The sequence below is a fragment of the Ranitomeya variabilis genome, chromosome 2, assembly GCF_051348905.1.
Source record: "Ranitomeya variabilis isolate aRanVar5 chromosome 2, aRanVar5.hap1, whole genome shotgun sequence".
NCBI classification, from domain to species: domain Eukaryota; kingdom Metazoa; phylum Chordata; class Amphibia; order Anura; family Dendrobatidae; genus Ranitomeya; species Ranitomeya variabilis.
The window spans coordinates 545,476,332-545,494,689 of record NC_135233.1 but is presented as its reverse complement, the minus strand read 5'-3'; positions in this window follow the sequence as shown (position 1 = coordinate 545,494,689).

Genomic DNA, 18,358 nt, shown 5'->3' with positions numbered 1-18,358 from the left:
GATCGCTGCATACCTGCCTGTGCTGGACGAGTGCTGTGCAGGATGACCTGTGTGATGTCAGAAGTGGGCGGGCTGGAGCATCACATGGCAGCTCAGAGCCCTCCCTCTTCTGACATCATCACAGGTCCTTCAGACTCCCACCTTGAATCTGCAGCTTCCTCTTATGTCCTGCGCTGTGGAAAGGCAACAAACACAGGGAGGGCTCTGTGTGTGTGCAGCCATGGGATGCTCCAGCTTTTACCTCACCACAGGCTGGCTGCCACAATTAAGAGGTCAGTCTTTACAAAACACAATAAAGCACTCTGCCACTCCTTTGGTGAACTATAACTATCCCAGCATGCCATAGGATCTGCAGGACATGCTGGGAGTTATAGTTCTCCCATGGGATTTTAAAGCAGCACTCCAGTGTTATTTTGCAGTGCTGGAGTGGTGCTTTCACTATAAGCCCATTCTTAGGGCTCATTTCCACATGCGAGGCACACGTCCGTATCTCGCATGTGGAAACCAAGCTATGGAGCCGGCACTCCAGAGCGGAGCATGCGGCCGCATAGGAACACATGGAGCTGCACAGCTCCGCTCCAAAGTGCCGGCGCCAGAGCTTGGTTTCCACATGCGAGATACGGACGTGTGCCTCGCATGTGGAAATGAGCCCTTATACTCACCCTCCGGCGTCTTCATATCATACTTCACAGACACTACACTGGTCCCGCAGCTTCCAACATAATAACATACTATTATATATAATAACACCACATATAATAGTATGTTATTTATGTTATTAAATATTTTACCACATTTTTTTTGCTTCAAATATTTTTTTCCCTATTTTCCACCTCTAAAACCTGGGTGCGCCTTATAGTCCGGTGCGTCCTATAATCCGAAAAATACGGTATTTAATGAGCCCAGTTCCAGTGCCCTTCCTCCTCATAGGGACTGTGATTGTGCTATAGATTTGATTCCTGGTAGTAAATTTCCTAAGGGACGACTCTTTAATTTATCTGTGCCAGAGCATGCCGCGATGCGGAGTTATATAAGGGAGTCTTTGGAGAAGGGACATATTCGCCCATCATCTTCTCCTCTTGGTGCAGGATTCTTTTTTGTGGGCAAGAAAGACGGGTCTTTGAGACCTTGTATAGATTATCGTCTTCTGAATAAGATCACGGTGAAATTTCAGTATCCTTTGCCATTGTTTGTAAACATATGACCCAAACCCATCTCACCAAGCCAAGGGATGGGCTACACTCCAATCAACTGTTGAACATAAAGATCCATAGAGCAACTATTAAGGTGCATATTGAATCAAGAAGTGTTAGGCTTTTAAAACGTTATAACTTTATTAATATACAAAAACTACACACAATAAAACACAAAGTAAAACAATGCCTCATCAACTTGAAAGATTTTTTGAAAAATTTTTTTTTTAAATATTATGGCAGAAAAAGGCAGAAAAATGCAGAAAAATTCAAAGGCTAGCAGGAGCAAACGGTAATAATGAAATTTCTATAGTTAAATTTACTCTGACCCAATAGTTCAATATAGTATGGTTACATAGTAGGGTAAATACCGCTAGAATTTATCATGTCCTTTAATAGTATTTGATGTAATAGAAATATATTGCAGCACCTTATCAGTACACTAATACCCGAGCTTTCAATATTATGAAGTTTAAAAGGTTCTTACAGGACAGCTGCAGTTACTCAATTTTGTAACATATAAAAATGGACTAAGGCTACGTTCACATTTGCGTTGTGCGCCGCAGCGTTGTCGCCGCAACGCACAACGCAAACAAAAACGCAGCAAAACGCATGCACAACGCTGCGTTTTGCGCCGCATGCTTTCAACGCATGCGGCGCAAAACGCTGCGTTTTTTGTAAACGCAGTTGCGTTTTCAACAAAAAATGCAGCGTTTTGCGCCGCATGCGTTTTTTTGTGCAGTGAGTCATTCTTCATCCCACCCACAAAAAAAAGTGTCTACACAATAGATAAGGACCACCAATGGCTAGAAGAGGGTTGGTGTTTATGTAATTGTGTATATATACCATGGCAGACATGAATTCCTCCCATTTTGCTGGTATTCATGATGGAGCGTCCCATGGACAGTATCGTCATGGATATGGAGATGGAATTTGCCTTGGCTCATGCCTATGCTGTCGCCTGTGCTCATCAAAGAGAAAGAGAAAAACGGAGATGGATTCATCGCCGATTTTGGATACACCCTATCTTGGAAGTCCGGGAGAGCCGTGGAGCATACCATAGCTTGTTTGGTGAACTGAATGAGAACCTGGAGAAATATTTCGAGTACACCAGGATGTCTCAGGAGAGCTTCCGGTATCTTCTGCGTCGGGTGGAAGGAGCCATTAGCAGGCAGGACACGCAGCTCCGGAGAGCTATTTCCGCAGAGGAGCGGCTGCTGGTGACTCTACGGTACGTAGCTGTTTGAATGACTGAGATATGTTCGGCTACGTTCACATCTTCCCTTTTTTTTTTTTTTTCTTCTTCTTAATTTTTTTTGGGGGTGGTATGGTCAATGTACTTTTATAAATTGCAATGTACTTTAATGTAATTTCTTTATCTTCTTGGCAGTTTCCTGGCTACCGGAGAGACCTTGAGATCCCTTCAATTTCAGTTCCGGATTGGAGTCTCCACTCTCTCCGGAATTATTGCTGAGACCTGCCGCGCTTTGTGGGATAATCTCCGGGAAGAATTTTTACCCGTCCCTACAAGCGATATCTGGTTGGCCAACGCCCAGAAATTTGACCAAGTGTGTTCGTTTCCAAACTGTATTGGCGCGGTGGATGGCAAGCACATTCGGATTACCAAGCCAGGGAAAAGTGGATCCCTTTTCTACAACTATAAAAAATATTTTTCCACTGTGCTGATGGCAATTGCCGGTGCGGACTGCCGTTTTCTCGCAGTCGACATTGGTGCGTTTGGCCGTTCAAATGACTCGCGCACATTCAAAGAGTCGGATATGGGCCAAAAATTATATGGCAACAATTTCAATTTCCCCCAGCCACGACCTCTTCCCCACACCGAAGGCCCTGCGATGCCATTTGTTGTGGTTGGGGATGAGGCATTCCAAATGTCTGCCAACCTATTGAAACCCTACTCCAGTCGGGGCTTGGACCATACGAAAAGGGTGTTCAATTACAGACTGTCCAGGGCCAGAAGGACTGTGGAGTGCGCCTTTGGCATCCTTGTCTCCAAATGGCGGATATTAGGATCCGCCATTAATCTGAAAACTGAGACAGTGGATGAGGTGGTGAAGGCGTGTGTGGTTCTCCACAATTTTATTCTGGCCAAAGAGAGACTGAACGTTGATCTCGATGAAACCATAGCCAACCCATTGCCCGATTTCCATGATCATCCTCTGAGGACAAGTGTGGAAATTGCGCAGATGAGGGATCGTTTTGCGGCCTATTTTGTGTCAGATGTTGGCCGTGTGTCATGGCAAGATACAATGGTGTAGTAAACTGTTGGACTGTATTCTGGTGTGACTATGCTTAAAATAGTTCACCAATGTAATGTGCCTTATCTAAAAAACTTGTAACCCTTTGTTTTTAAAATGTTGTGTTTTAATAAAAAAAATTTTCTTAAGTTTCCTACCCTGCTTCAAAGACAAAATTTATACCATACCATATAACATATTTATTTGTTTGTCAGATCGCCGTGTATCGTTGTGTTTAACAGCAAAATCAACGATACCAGCGATGTTTTACAATGGTAATCAGGGTAAATATCGGGTTACTAAGCGTAGGGCGGCGCATAGTAAACTGATATTTACCCTGTTTCCCAGTGTGAAAGTTTACAAAAAAAACAGTACATATACTCATCTTCGCGTCCCCCGGCGTATGCTTCCTGCACTGACTGAGCGCCGGCCGGAAAGTGAATGCACAGCACAGCGGTGATGTGACCGCTCTGCTGTTAGGGCCGTCACTCAGTCAGGGCAGCGGACGCAATTCTGAGTGTATGTACTGTTGTTTTATGTACATTTAACACTGGTAACCAGGGTAATCATCGGAAGCGCGGCGGCCTGCGCTTAACAACCTGATGTTTACCCTGGTTACCCGGGGACCTCGGCATCGTTGGTCGCTGGAGAGCTGTCACACAGACAGCTCTCCAGCAACCAAATAGCGATGCTGCAGTGATCTGCATCATTGTATGTTTCGCTGCAGCATTGTTAAGTGTGAAGGTACCTTTACGGTATGTGTCCATGTTCAGGATTGCATCAGGATTTTGTCACGATTTTTCTTCAGTATTTGTAATACAAAACCAGGAGTGGAACAATTAGAGGCAAAGTAGAATAGAAACATATGCTCCACTTCTGTATTTATCACCCACTCCTGGTTTTGGGTTACAAAATACTGATGAAAAATCGTGACCAAATCCTCATGCAATCCTGAGCGTGGACACATACCCTAGTGATTGAAAACACCTCATACACTTTATTGTTTGTAAACACCTCATACAGCAATGAGAGACACACCAAAAAAGGCAAAATAAAAAAGTTAAAAATAGTGTCTGACATTGCATATATGAGTTGTTTTAAACACATAATATGTGTAGACGGCACACGGTGTGACTTGCTGAGAAGTATACATGAAAATAAGAACAAATATTGTTGTATTCAAACCAAAATTTTTTATTTGGGGGAAACAGAAAAAAAAAAAAAAGGGGAAATAAACTTAGGGGGTATCAACCTGTGCCACAAAGGGGGAATGGTATGTATCTTTTTGGGAATGGGAGAGGAAAATGAGGCTGATGAAGACGACGACGAGGAGGAGGATGTTGACCTATAGTCCAGGAGGCTGGATGGCAGGTCTAAACCCTCCACAGGGTATAATGGGGAGGAAACCGCCACCTCTGCAGGGCAGGGAGGAGGCAACACGAGCCTTTGCAAAGTTCTTGGTTGGCTCTGGCTGCTCCTGCTGCGGCTAGAGCCCCGACGTGTACTTGTTTGACCTTGAGCAGCCAGAGCCTCAGTGCGTGACCTTTTGCTTTTTTTTTTCTTGCTCTTCCTTTTCCTTTTTTTTCCAGTATCGGCTCCCCCAGAATGATGGCTGCGGGAGGATGAGGGCCTGGCAGGAGCAGGAGTCAGCGGCACACTGCTATGGTGACTGTGGTGGCGTCGCTCGGCACTTGGACCAGGGTGGGGTGCTGGAGTGGCTCTGCAGCAGTAGTCGGAGTCATGCTAGCCAGCGACGGCACTACGGACATTGTCGCTGACTGCACGACCCGAGCCTGCTGCAGAGCCCTCACGTAGGAATTGTTGCAGTCCTGCATCACCGAAATCTGGAGTTCCGGCGTAAGGTTTTCCACCATGCCTTTAGCAATTGTACTTAAGAAATGTTTTGCCGGATTTGAGAGCTCGGCTTCCAGGTTTTCAAGGCGCCGTTCCATACTGGACATTTTAATCGCTCAACGCCTTGAAACCGTTCTGGAACACCGTGCTCAAGTGCAAAAATTCAGGCATGACTGACCTGTCCGAGGCCCGCTGGCGCTGTTGGGAATTCCCGAACGAAGGTGCGCCAGAGGCCTCGGGCAGGGGAAAACCTGACGTACCGGCAGCCGGTTCTCCAGATGATGGTGGTGCAAGCCTGCTGTCGCTGTGGGAGGGCTGTGACGGGTCAGATGGCGATCCATGAAGTTCCGCTTCACAGGGGGGAGCTCGCTGGAGGGTGCTGCTGTGTGTCCTGTGAAAAGATAAGGAAAAAATTAGTCTTCAATTAATAACCTATCACATACGCCAACTCCTGTTAAAAAATTAACATTACATGACACATCAATACATTACAATCCCCTGTCTCTCAGTCTGTGTTGCCTATAATAAATTGCTGATTGTTACCGCCAGCTGACCATAACATGGACATACCTACGGTAGAAAATGACTGGTCATTCCCGCTGCAAAAGTCAATGCATACCTCTGTCATCGTTTTAAAACATTTTTTTTTAAAAAAAATCTCTTGATGCTGCCTATGCCGCCAAATTAGTAAAAAATTTAAAGTCAAGAAAAACATTTAAAAAAAAAAAAAAAAAAACACACTTTGCTGATCTGATCGCAGGAACGGCCGTGACGTTAGGATCATGTGATCCAGACGTCATCATTATTCATGCGATCAGAACTACCCTGACTCAGAACGTAACCTGTCATGGACTACAATGACTCACGCCTAACCAAAAAATTACTAATGGGCTATATACCATTCCACTAGGGTAAAAGGATGGCCAAAATGCTACAATGACTACATGGATGGCCAATACACTATGTTCCTTTGGAAATATACTATGTGTATATGTAGCTAGAACGTGTACTATGTGGCTGCTATATAGTGGCCTGGCAATCTACTATGTGGATGCACAATGTACGTGGCTGGGCAATGTACTATGTGGCTGTGCAATATGCTATGTGTCTGGGCAATGTACAATGTGGCTGTGCAATATGTTATGTGGCCAAAATACTTACTGTCGGCGGGTAAGGACCGGTCTTAGGAACTGGAGTGCCCTGTTATATTTGTAGGGCACCGACTTGGACGCAGCAGCACCACTCCGAGCTTGCTCCTCCGCAGCACGGATCCCCTTATTGAAACGGTCCTTCATGGATCGCCATCTGGTCCTCAACTTTTTCACTGTGAATGTAAAGACAAAAAAATGGTTACATATTTAGCATTTTAAAAGGATAAAACAACCGTGAGCGATGCAAAGTTTAGGCGTTGATCGCATCACACACGGTTGTGTTTATCCTGGCAAGATGGGTCATAGCAGCGTATCTGCAATACTCACTAAAGTTACCTTTGGCCTTCGCTGAGGCACTGTCAAAGCCATCCCACAGCGACTTTGCCACCTCTGCCCACAAACGCCTCGACACCACCTGGTCCATGTGCCGAGGGTCACGGCTGTCCCACAACGGGCCACGCTCCTGGATGCAGGAGATCAGGAGGTCCACATCTATTCCACTGTCTCCTTGGTCCCGTTGTGAAACCTAGAAAAATTAGAAAACAAATAGGTTAAAAATATGCAAATAATAACAACCACCAGTACCTGGAATGATAGGTACCTTTGCCCTATCCTTTGCCATTTGATGTATGTATATTGATGTTTTCTACACCTGTGTTTTGGAATGTTTGTGTGCAGGGAGTTCAACTTTATTTTACCTTCCCCCAATACTTGCTGCCCTGAAAATCTATAATGTATAAAGGCCCCGTCTCACATAGCGATTTACCAACGATCACGAATAGCGATACTGCCTGGCCGTGATCGTTGGTAAGTCGTTGTGTGGTTGCTGGGGAGCTGTCACACAGACAGCTCTCTCCAGCGACCAACGATCAGGGGACCGAATTCAGCATCGTTGAAACTGTCTTCAACGATGCCGAAGTCCCCCTGCAGCACCCGGGTAAACATCGGGTTACTAAGCGCGGCCCTGCGCTTAGTAACCCGATGTTTACCCTGGTTACCAGTGAAGACATCGCTGGATCGGTGTCACACACACCGATTCAGCGATGTCAGCGGGACCTCAACGACCAAAAAACGGCCCAGGCCATTCCAACACGACCAGCGATCTCACAGCAGGGGCCTGATCGCTGGTACGTGTCACACATAGCGAGATCGCTACTGAGGTCGCTGTTGCGTCACAAAACTAGTGACTCAGCAGCGATCTCGCTAGCGATCTCGCTATGTGTGACGGGGGCCTAAGCTTAGTAAACATCCCTAGTGAAAGCAGGATGCTCCTCAAATGTAATGTTCCTCACAGCAGGATGCTACTGAAAAAAAAAAAATAAAGAAAAAAAATACTCACTCGCCGGCCTGACGCCACATCTTGGCCCCGATCTCTCTGCTCCTGCTGACCGTCTTCCCCCTCACTTGAAGCTTGGAAAAATTGTATACAAAAATTGTCAATGCTACAAATGGCAGCGAATTGTAAGCAACTAGACATAATTACTCACCACACTCCCCCGCGCCGATTGGCTATGCTCCGAAGAACTTGGCATTCTTGAAAGTTTGTTCTGCAATGAAAAAAAATGAGCAAAAAAAATCACATCCAATGCCACATACAATAAAATAGGCCCAAAACATTAAAACAACCACAATTGACTGTTGACTGATAGGACAATGCAAACTCAAAAAGCGACACCACAACGCCATACATTGCAAGAGAACACAATCGAAGAAACAATACAAGAATAGACCCAAATAAAATTCAGAAAAAATAGACACCTATGTAAAAATTTCTACAGGAAAAAAAAAAGGCACAATGAAATAAGCAAACTAATGAACGCCATAATTTACAATTACAACAAGACATAATCCAAAACAACACCATCTGGTGACATCCACCAAAATACATCAGAAAAAGGCGCTAAATAACATTCTAGATAATAAGCAATAAACATTACGGGACAACCGCTGTTACAATATACAGCAACCCAAAAGATAAAACATAGTCCAAATGAAAAGAAAACACAATAATTTAAAAAAAAAAAAAAGGCCACCAACTAAAAAAAAAAAAAAAAAAAAAAAAAAAAAAAGGGAAAATACAATTGAAAATAGAATGGCATAGCAGCACAGAACAATACAATACAAATGAAACATCATAAATGTAGCCCCCCCACCAGCAAGAAAAGACACTCAAGGAAAGAAAAAAAAATGCCAACAGCATAATAAAACACAGCAAGACATGAGCCAAGAAAACGCCATACGGTTACCCCCAACAATAGAAACCAGAAAAAGACATGCACCAGAAATTTAACATAAAAATCTGCCAAATTTAAAGACATTGAACAACCCCATGACACCAGAACAACCCCAAATCCATAAAACCAATCCAAAACCAAGCAAGGCCGGTGACAATAAACGCCAGCATATAACGCCAGAAGTACATCAAAACAAGATTAAAAAACACAATTTTTCACTAACAACCCACAGTGCCATAACCGTACAATAGCACAGACCAAACATTGCACAAATTAAATCCAAATCAAAAAATAAAACACAGAATAAAAAATATGCAAAGAGAAATATATACTTACAGGTTTGGAAAGCAGATTCCCTTCAGTCAGTCTTCTCTGTAGATAGCCTTGTGAAAGACAATGCCAAACCCCTTTTTTCCTCTCTATATATAGTGGGTTTTTTTTGTCTAGACAAAAGTCTAGACAATGTTTTGCATTTTTTATTGGAAAACGCATGCGTCGTACAACGCACCACGACGCAAGTACTTGCGTCGTCTGCGTTGTCAATACAAGTCAATGGGAAAAAAGCCGCATCGACGACGCAAACACGACGCATGCGTTTTTTCCAAAGTCTGCGCCGCCCAAAAAATGCAACATGTTGCGTTTGCCGCGCCCTGACAGGTGCGCCCTAACGCTGCATGCGGCGTACAACGCACCAAAACGCATGACAACGCATGTACATGCGGCGCCATGCGGCCCCAATGTTAAAGATAGGGCCGCACGCCGCATGCGTTTTGGTGCGGCGACGACGCTGCGGCGCACACCGCAAATGTGACCGTAGCCTAACAGTAATTGTGCTCAGCAACACAGTATTAAGTCAGAGCACTATGCATAGATTTCAGCAGTAGGTTTCTGAGAAACAAATGCAGACAAGCCGGCCTTTAAGTCACACAATGCAATGCAATGCAATTTCCATGTGCACCTGTAAGGCAGCAGCTAAATTCCTTTAGTATACATCATAACAACAACGAACACCAATGAATTCAAGGCGTCACTTTGCCAATGTAAAATAAGTCTTGCAAAGACAAGATCCGCTGCTAATCAGTACATGGCATATGCGAATGGAAAAAATAAACAAAAACTACACAAATACATATTACCTGGCAGTATAATGCGATGCTATGCTTCCTGCTGCCAGCCACGTGAGGCACACCAGTCTCTGCCTAACCCCGACACGTGTTTCGCAACAGCTTCCTCTTGGGGGCGTGTCCGAGAAGAGGCGGCATAAAGCCATTTAAACAGCCATTAACCAATGGGATCATACAGGGGCGGAGTCTAAATCTCGCAAGTCATATCTCTCCACACAATCTGCTAAGCTTTACACTGCTAATAGATCAGTCTCATCACCGCTGTGCAAATAGCACACGGACCTAGTACTCCAGCCCATAAGGCCATGAGGCTGCAAAAGGAATAGAGGCACAATGAGTCACAAGTTCTAGCCAGGGTAAGAACGAAACCGTGGCAATATACATTTTATGCTAAAAAGGTAATTAAGGTGACAATACAACCAGATTAAGTACCAAGAGGACCATATATAGAAGTCAAGCCCAATACCTCTGAGGATACCAATAATGATATATACAATATACTGCATAAGAACTATTCGGCATAAATCCTTTGCCATTGTTGTCTGATTTGTTTGCTCGGATTAAGGGTGCCAGTTGGTTCACCAAGATAGATCTTCGTGGTGCGTATAACCTTGTGCGCATAAAGCAGGGAGATGAATGGAAAACAGCATTTAATACGCCCGAGGGTCATTTTGAGTACCTGGTGATGCCTTTTGGACTCTCTAATGCTCCTTTTCTGTTTCAGTCCTTCATGCATGACATCTTCCGGAAATATCTGGATAAATTTATGATTATTTATCTGGATGATATTTTGGTTTTTTCTGATTATTGGGAGTCCCATGTGAACCAGGTCAGGATGGTGTTTCAGGTTCTGCGTGAGAATGCTTTATTTGTGAAGGGCTCAAAATGTATCTTTGGGGTACAGAAGGTTTCTTTTTTGGGTTTTATTTTTTCCCCTTCTACTGTGGAGATGGACCCAGTCAAGGTCCGCGCCATTCATGACTGGACTCAGCCCACGTCTGTTAAGAGCCTGCAGAAGTTCTTGGGCTTTGCTAATTTTTACCGTCGTTTTATCGCTAATTTTTCTAGTGTGGTTAAACCTTTGACGGATATGACCAAGAAGGGTTCTGATGTTGCTAATTGGTCTCCTGCGGCCGTGGAAGCCTTTCGGGAGCTGAAGCATCGGTTTACTTCGGCGCCAGTCTTGTTCCAGCCGGATGTCTCTCTTCCCTTCCAGGTTGAAGTTGATACTTCTGAGATTGGTGCAGGGGCCGTTTTGTCGCAAAAAAGTTCTGATGGCTCCGTGATGAAGCCATGCGCCTTCTTTTCTAGAAAATTTTCGCCTGCTGAGCGGAACTATGATGTTGGTAATCGGGAGTTGTTGGCTATGAAGTGGGCATTTGAGGAGTGGCGACATTGGCTCGAGGGAGCTAAACATCGTGTGGTGGTCTTGACTGATCATAAAAATCGGATTTATCTCGAGTCTGCCAAGCGCCTGAATCCTAGACAGGCTCGTTGGTCGTTGTTTTTCTCCCATTTTGACTTTGTGGTCTCGTACCTGCCTGGTTCGAAGAACGTGAAGGCTGATGCACTTTCTTGGAGTTTTGTGCCTGACTCTCCGGGAGTCTCGAAGCCGGCTGGTATTCTCAGTGAGGGAGTGATTTTGTCTGCCATTTCCCCAGATTTGCGACGAGTGCTGCAGAAATTTCAGGCTGATAGGCCTGATCGTTGCCCACCAGAGAGACTGTTTGTCCCTGACAGATGGACTAGCAGAGTTATTTCTGAGGTTCATTCTTCGGTGTTGGCGGGGCATCCTGGGATTTTCGGTACCAGAGATTTGGTGGCTAGGTCCTTTTGGTGGCCTTCCTTGTCGCGGGATGTGCGTTCTTTTGTGCAGTCCTGTGGGATTTGTGTTCAGGCTAAGCCTTGCTGTTCTCGTGCCAGCAGGTTGCTTTTGCCCTTGCCTATCCCGAAGAGGCCTTGGACGCACATTTCCATGGATTTCATTTTGGATCTTCCGGTATCTCGGAAGATGTCTGTCATCTGGGTGGTGTGCGATCGTTTTTCTAAAATGGTCCATTTGGTGCCCTTGCCTAAGTTGCCTTCCTCCTCTGATTTGGTTCCTTTGTTCTTTCAGAATGTGGTTCGTTTGCACGGCATCCCTGAGAATATTGTGTCTGACAGAGGATCCCAGTTTGTGTCCAGATTCTGGCAATCCTTTTGTGCTAAGATGGGTATTGATTTGTCTTTTTCGTCGACTTTTCATCCTCAGACTAATGGCCAGACCGAGCGAACTAATCAGACGTTGGAGACTTATTTAAGATGTTTTGTTTCTGCTGATCAGGACGACTGGGTTACCTTTTTGCCACTGGCCGAGTTTGCCCTTAATAATCGGGCTAGTTCTGCCACTTTGGTTTCACCCTTTTTCTGCAACTCTGGTTTTCATCCTCGTTTCTCCTCGGGCCAGGTTGAACCTTCTGACTGTCCTGGGGTTGATTCTGTGGTGGATAGGTTGCAGCGGATTTGGAAACATGTGGTGGACAATTTGAAATTGTCACAAGAGAAGGCCCAGCGTTTTGCCAACCGCCGCCGTGGTGTGGGTCCCCGACTTCGTGTTGGGGATTTGGTGTGGCTGTCTTCTCGGCATGTTCCTTTGAAGGTCTCCTCTCCTAAGTTCAAGCCTCGCTTTATCGGTCCTTATAAGATTTTGGAAATCCTTAACCCGGTGTCTTTTCGCTTGGACCTTCCAGCGTCATTTGCTATTCATAATGTGTTCCATAGGTCCTTGTTGCGGCGGTACGTGGTGCCTATGGTTCCTGCTGTTGAGCCTCCTGCCCCGGTTTTGGTTGAGGGCGAGTTGGAGTACGTGGTGGAGAATATTTTGGATTCTCGTATTTCTAGACGGAGACTTCAGTATTTAGTTAAGTGGAAAGGCTATGGTCAAGAGGATAATTCCTGGTTTGTCGCCTCTGATGTTCATGTGGCTGATTTGGTTCATGCCTTTCACGCTGCTCATCCTGATCGCCCTGGGGGTCTTAGTGAGGGTTCGGTGACCCCTCCTCAAGGGGGGGGGTACTGTTGTGAACTGTGTTTCTGGGCTCCCTCTGGTGGTCACTAACGGTATTGTGTGAGGCATGTCTTGTTGCAGGCCTAGGCTCCAGCTGTGTCATTAAGCAGCGGGTGTTCCCTATTTAGGTCTCCTCTGGACTCAGTCTCTTGCCTGGCATCGTTGTATCCAGTCCTATAAGATCTCCTCCTGATTCCTTTCCGTCTGTCTCATGCAAGAAAAGCTAAGTCCGTTTTGAATACTTTGGATCATTTGCATTTTTGTTATGACCCCAATGGCGAGGGTCTCAGAGGAACGTGGAAGTCTGCAGAATACAAAAATTCAGCTCATAGGGCAGTGGTAACTGGGTTGACCATATATCTACTCCTAACGCCAACACTAGAAGTAGCCGGGGATCATTCCTACGATGATTCTAGATGACACGCTCCAGCCGGAGAATCTAGCTACCCCTAGTAGAGGAAAACAAAGACCTTTCTTGCCTCCAGAGAAGTGGACCCCAAAGCTGGATAGAAGCCCCCCACAAATAATAACGGTGAGGTAAGAGGAAATGACAAACACAGAAATGAATCAGGTTTAGCACAGAGAGGCCCGCTGTTATGACCCCAATGGCGAGGGTCTCAGAGGAACGTGGAAGTCTGCAGAATACAAAAATCCAGCTCATAGGGCAGTGGTAACTGGGTTGACCATATATCTACTCCTAACGCCAACACTAGAAGTAGCCGGGGATCATTCCTACGTTGATTCTAGATGACACGCTCCAGCCGGAGAATCTAGCTACCCCTAGTAGAGGAAAACAAAAGACCTTTCTTGCCTCCAGAGAAGGGGACCCCAAAGCTGGATAGAAGCCCCCCACAAATAATAACGGTGAGGTAAGAGGAAATGACAAACACAGAAATGAACCAGGTTTAGCACAGAGAGGCCCGCTAACTGATAGCAGAATAAAGAAAGGTAACTTATATGGTCAACAAAAACCCTATCAAAATCCACACTGGAAATTCAAGAACCCCCGAACCGTCTAACGGTCCGGGGGGAGAACACCAGCCCCCTAGAGCTTCCAGCAAAGGTCAGGATATAGATATGGAACAAGCTGGACAAAAATACAAAACCAAAACAAATAGCAAAAAGCAAAAAGCGGACTTAGCTGATATAACTGGAACCAGGATCAGTAGACAAGAGCACAGCAGACTAGCTCTGATAACTACGTTGCCAGGCATTGAACTGAAGGTCCAAGGAGCTTATATAGCAACACCCCTAACTAACGACCCAGGTGCGGATAAAAGGAATGACAGAAAAACCAGAGTCAAAAAACTAGTAACCACTAGAGGGAGCAAAAGCAAATTCACAACAGTACCCCCCCCTTAGTGAGGGGTCACCGAACCCTCACCACGACCACCAGGGCGATCAGGATGAGCGGCATGAAAGGCACGAACTAAATCAGCCGCATGAACATCAGAGGCGACCACCCAGGAATTATCCTCCTGACCATAGCCCTTCCACTTGACCAGGTACTGAAGCCTCCGCCTGGAGAGGCGAGAATCCAAGATCTTCTCCACCACGTACTCCAACTCGCCCTCAACCAACACCGGAGCAGGAGGCTCAGCAGAAGGAACTACAGGCACAATGTACCGCCGCAACAAGGACCTATGAAATACATTGTGAATAGCAAACGACACAGGAAGATCCAGACGAAAAGATACAGGATTAAGGATTTCCAATATCTTGTAAGGCCCAATAAAACGAGGTTTAAATTTGGGAGAGGAGACCTTCATAGGAACAAAGCGGGAAGAAAGCCATACCAAATCCCCAACGCGTAGTCGGGGACCCACACCGCGGCGGCGGTTGGCAAAGCGCTGAGCCTTCTCCTGTGACAACTTCAAGTTGTCCACCACATGATTCCAGATCCGCTGCAACCTATCCACCACAGAATCCACCCCAGGACAGTCAGAAGGCTCCACATGACCCGAAGAAAAGCGAGGATGGAAACCAGAGTTGCAGAAAAAAGGCGAAACCAAGGTGGCGGAACTAGCCCGATTATTAAGGGCAAACTCAGCCAACGGCAAGAATGTCACCCAATCGTCCTGATCAGCAGAGACAAAACACCTCAAATAAGCCTCCAAAGTCTGATTGGTTCGCTCCGTCTGTCCATTAGTCTGAGGATGGAAAGCAGATGAAAACGACAAATCAATGCCCATCCTACTACAAAAGGATCGCCAGAACCTGGAAACGAACTGGGATCCTCTGTCTGACACAATATTCTCAGGGATGCCGTGCAAACGAACCACGTTCTGGAAAAACACAGGAACCAGATCGGAAGAGGAAGGCAGCTTAGGCAAAGGAACCAAATGGACCATCTTGGAGAAGCGATCACATATCACCCAGATAACGGACATGCCCTGAGATAGCGGAAGATCAGAAATGAAATCCATGGAGATATGTGTCCAAGGTCTCTTCGGGACAGGCAAGGGCAAGAGCAAACCGCTGGCACGAGAACAGCAAGGCTTAGCTCGAGCACAAGTCCCACAGGACTGCACAAATGACCGCACATCCCTTGACAAGGAAGGCCACCAAAAGGACCTGGCCACCAGATCTCTGGTGCCAAAAATTCCCGGGTGACCTGCCAACACCGAGGAATGAACCTCGGAAATGACTCTGCTGGTCCACTTATCCGGGACAAACAGTCTGTCAAGTGGACAAGACTCAGGCCTATCAGCCTGAAATCTCTGCAACACACGTCGCAGATCCGGAGAAATAGCTGACAAGATAACTCCATCTTTAAGAATACCAACAGGATCAGCGACTCCAGGAGCATCAGGCACAAAGCTCCTAGAAAGAGCATCGGCCTTCACATTCTTTGAACCTGGTAAATACGAGACAACAAAATCAAAGCGGGAGAAAAACAATGACCAGCGGGCCTGTCTCGGATTAAGGCGTTTAGCAGACTCGAGATACATCAGATTTTTGTGATCAGTCAAGACCACCACACGATGCTTAGCACCCTCGAGCCAATGACGCCACTCCTCAAATGCCCATTTCATGGCCAACAACTCCCGATTGCCCACATCATAATTTCGCTCGGCAGGCGAAAACTTCCTAGAGAAAAAGGCACAAGGTTTCATAACAGAGCAACCAGGGCCTCTTTGCGACAAAACGGCCCCTGCTCCAATCTCTGAAGCATCCACCTCAACCTGAAAGGGAAGTGAGACATCGGGCTGGCACAAAACAGGCGCCGAAGTAAACCGGCGTTTCAACTCCTGGAAAGCCTCCACGGCAGCAGGAGCCCAGTTAGCTACATCGGAGCCCTTCTTGGTCATATCCGTCAAAGGTTTCACAATGCTAGAAAAATTAGCGATAAAACGACGGTAGAAGTTAGCGAAACCCAAGAACTTCTGAAGACTCTTAACTGACGAGGGCTGAGTCCAATCAAGAATAGCTCGGACCTTGACTGGGTCCATCTCCACAGCAGAAGGGGAAAAAATGAACCCCAAAAAGGGAACCTTCTGTACACCAAAGAGACACTTTGAGCCCTTGACAAACAAAGAATTTTCACGCAAAATTTTAAAGACAAACCTGACCTGCTCCACATGCGAATCCCAATTATCAGAAAAAACCAAAATATCATCCAGATAAACAATCAAAAATTTATCCAGATACTTCCGGAAAATGTCATGCATAAAGGACTGAAAAACTGAAGGCGCATTGGAGAGCCCAAAAGGCATCACCAAGTACTCAAAATGACCTTCGGGCGTATTGAATGCGGTTTTCCATTCATCACCTTGCTTAATGCGCACAAGGTTGTACGCACCACGAAGGTCTATCTTGGTAAACCACTTGGCACCTTTAATCCGGGCAAACAAGTCAGACAACAGCGGTAAAGGATACTGAAATTTGACAGTGATCTTATTTAAAAGCCGATAATCAATACAAGGTCTCAAAGATCCGTCCTTTTTTGCCACAAAAAAGAATCCCGCACCAAGAGGGGAAGAAGACGGACGAATATGTCCTTTCTCCAGAGACTCCTTGATATATGAACGCATAGCGGTATGTTCAGGTACCGACAGATTAAACAGTCTTCCCTTAGGAAATTTACTGCCTGGGATCAAATCTATAGCACAGTCACAGTCCCTATGAGGAGGCAGTGCACTGGACTCAGACTCACTGAAGACATCCTGATAATCAGACAAATACTCCGGAACTTCTGAAGGCGTAGAAGAAGCAATAGACACAGGCAGGGAATCCCCATGAATACCACGACAGCCCCAACTTGAGACTGACATAGCCTTCCAGTCCAGGACTGGATTATGGGTCTGTAACCATGGCAGCCCTAAAACAACCAAATCATGCATTTTATGTAAAACCAGGAAACGTATCACCTCGCGGTGTTCAGGAGTCATGCACATGGTAACCTGTGTCCAATACTGCGGTTTATTTGCTGCCAATGGCGTAGCATCAATACCTCTAAGAGGAATAGGATTTTCTAATGGTTCAAGAGTAAAACCACAGCGCTTAGCAAATGAGAGATCCATAAGACTCAGGGCAGCACCTGAATCTACAAACGCCATGACAGGATAAGATGACAGTGAGCAAATCAAAGTTACAGACAGAATAAATTTAGGTTGCAAATTACCAACGGTGACAGGACTAACAACCTTAGCTATACGTTTAGAGCATGCTGAGATAACATGTGTAGAATCACCACAGTAGTAGCACAAGCCATTCCGGCGTCTATGAATTTTCCGCTCATTTCTAGTCAGGATTCTATCACATTGCATTAAATCAGGTGTCTGTTCAGACAACACCATGAGGGAATTTGCGGTTTTTCTATCACATTGCACCGAATTAGGTGTCTGTTCAGACAACACCATGAGGGAATTTGCGGTTTTGCGCTCCCGCAACCGCCGGTCAATTTGAATAGCCAGTGCCATAGTATCATTCAGACCTGTGGGAATGGGAAAACCCACCATAACATTCTTAATGGCTTCAGAAAGGCCATTTCTAAAATTAGCGGCCAGTGCACACTCGTTCCAATGTGTCAGCACGGACCATTTCCGAAATTTTTGGCAATACACTTCAGCCTCGTCCTGCCCCTGAGACATAGCCAGCAAGGCCTTTTCTGCCTGAATCTCAAGATTGGGTTCCTCATAAAGTAAACCGAGCGCCAGAAAAAACGCATCAATATCAGCCAATGCCGGATCTCCTGGCGCCAGCGAAAAAGCCCAATCCTGAGGGTCGCCCCGTAAGAACGAAATAACAATTTTTACTTGCTGAGCAGAGTCTCCAGATGAACAGGGTCTCAGGGACAAAAACAATTTACAATTATTCACGAAATTCCTAAACTTAAACCTGTCTCCGGAAAACAGTTCAGGAATCGGTATTTTAGGTTCTGACCTAGGATTTCTGATAACATAGTCTTGTATGCCCTGCACACGAGTAGCCAGCTGGTCCACACTTGTAATCAAGGTCTGGACATTCATGTCTGCAGCAAGCATAGCCACTCTGAGGTA